The following is a 2,231-nucleotide window of genomic DNA, read 5'->3' on the forward strand; positions in this document are numbered from 1 at the left end:
AAAGGGGGTGGTGATGAACAGAGTGTCTGAATTAAGCAGACCACTCTTACCCAGTCCAAAGATCAGGGCTTGATCCATCACCGTTATTTAGCTCACTGCACCATCCCAGCTCAGAACCTGGCTATATGCAAATTAGTCTGTCCCTGGCCCAGTGCATCATGGGAACAGGGCAGACCAAACTACCAAGTCAATTCTTCACCAGAAAGGAGACAAGCTACCGGGGACCGGTTTCTGGCATTTCAGCCGTCGTCGGCCAGCTTGCTTGAATCCTGATGGTGCAGTGAGCAAGGGACTCATGTCTGAGTATACCCTGCCACACCTATAGTGGCCAAAAACGATTCAGAAAAGGGGGTGGTGATGAACAGAGTGTCTGAATTAAGCAGACCACTCTTACCCAGTCCAAAGATCAGGGCTTGATCCATCACCCTTATTTAGCTCACTGCACCATCCCAGCTCAGAACCTGGCTATATGCAAATTAGTCTGTCCCTGGCCCAGTGCATCATGGGAACAGGGCAGGCCAAACTACCAAGCCAATTCTTCACCAGAAAGGAGACAAGCTACCGGGGACCGGTTTCTGGCATTTCAGCCGTCGTCGGCCCGGCTTGCTTGAATCCTGATGGTGCAGTGAGCAAGGGACTCATGTCTGAGTATACCCTGCCACACCTATAGTGGCCAAAAACGATTCAGAAAAGGGGGTGGTGATGAACAGAGTGTCTGAATTAAGCAGACCACTCTTACCCAGTCCAAAGATCAGGGCTTGATCCATCACCGTTATTTAGCTCACTGCACCATCCCAGCTCAGAACCTGGCTATATGCAAATTAGTCTGTCCCTGGCCCAGTGCATCATGGGAACAGGGCAGACCAAATTACCAAGCCAATTCTTCACCAGAAAGGAGACAAGCTACCCTGGACCGGTTTCTAGCATTTCAGCCGTCGTCGGCCCGGCTTGCTTGAATCCTGATGGTGCAGTGAGCAAGGGGCTCATGTCTGAGTATACCCTGCCACACCTATAGTGGCCAAAAACGATTCAGAAAAGGGGGTGGTGATGAATAGAGTGTCTGAATTAAGCAGACCACTCTTACCCAGTCCAAAGATCAGGGCTTGATCCATCACCCTTATTTAGCTCACTGCACCATCCCAGCTCAGAACCTGGCTATATGCAAATTAGTCTGTCCCTGGCCCAGTGCATCATGGGAACAGGGCAGACCAAACTACCAAGCCAATTCTTCACCAGAAAGGAGACAAGCTACCGGGGACCGGTTTCTGGCATTTCAGCCGTCGTCGGCCCGGCTTGCTTGAATCCTGATGGTGCAGTGAGCAAGGGACTCATGTCTGAGTATACCCTGCCACACCTATAGTGGCCAAAAACGATTCAGAAAAGGGGGTGGTGATGAACAGAGTGTCTGAATTAAGCAGACCACTCTTACCCAGTCCACAGATCAGGGCTTGATCCATCACTGTTATTTAGCTCACTGTACCATCCCAGCTCAGAACCTGGCTATATGCAAAATTGGTCTGTCTCTGGCCCAGTGCATCATGGGAACAGGGCAGACCAAACTACCAAGCCAATTCTTCACCAGAAAGGAGACAAGCTACCAGGGACCGGTTTCTGGCATTTCAGCCGTCGTCGGCCCGGCTTGCTTGAATCCTGATGGTGCAGTGAGCAAGGAACTCATGTCTGAGTATACCCTGCCACACCTATAGTGGCCAAAAACGATTCAGAAAAGGGGGTGGTGATGAACAGAGTGTCTGAATTAAGCAGACCACTCTTACCCAGTCCAAAGATCAGGGCTTGATCCATCACCGTTATTTAGCTCACTGCACATCCCAGCTCAGAACCTGGCTATATGCAAATTAGTCTGTCCCTGGCCCAGTGCATCATGGGAACAGGGCAGACCAAACTACCAAGCCAATTCTTCACCAGAAAGGAGACAAGCTACCGGGGACCGGTTTCTGGCATTTCAGCCGTCGTCGGCCCGGCTTGCTTGAATCCTGATGGTGCAGTGAGCAAGGGACTCATGTCTGAGTATACCCTGCCACACCTATAGTGGCCAAAAACACGGTGTTGGATCTAGCCCTGATCTCTTGACTGGGTGAGAGTATTCTGCTTAATTCAGAAACTCTGTCCATCACCACCCCTTGTTGTTAGATATTTTGTCCACCATAAGCGTGGAAGGGTATACTCAGATGTGAGTCCCTTGCTCATTGCACCATCAGGATTCAAGCAAG

The sequence above is a fragment of the Lissotriton vulgaris genome, unplaced genomic scaffold, assembly GCF_964263255.1.
Source record: "Lissotriton vulgaris unplaced genomic scaffold, aLisVul1.2 SCAFFOLD_448, whole genome shotgun sequence".
Taxonomy (NCBI): Eukaryota; Metazoa; Chordata; class Amphibia; order Caudata; family Salamandridae; genus Lissotriton; species Lissotriton vulgaris.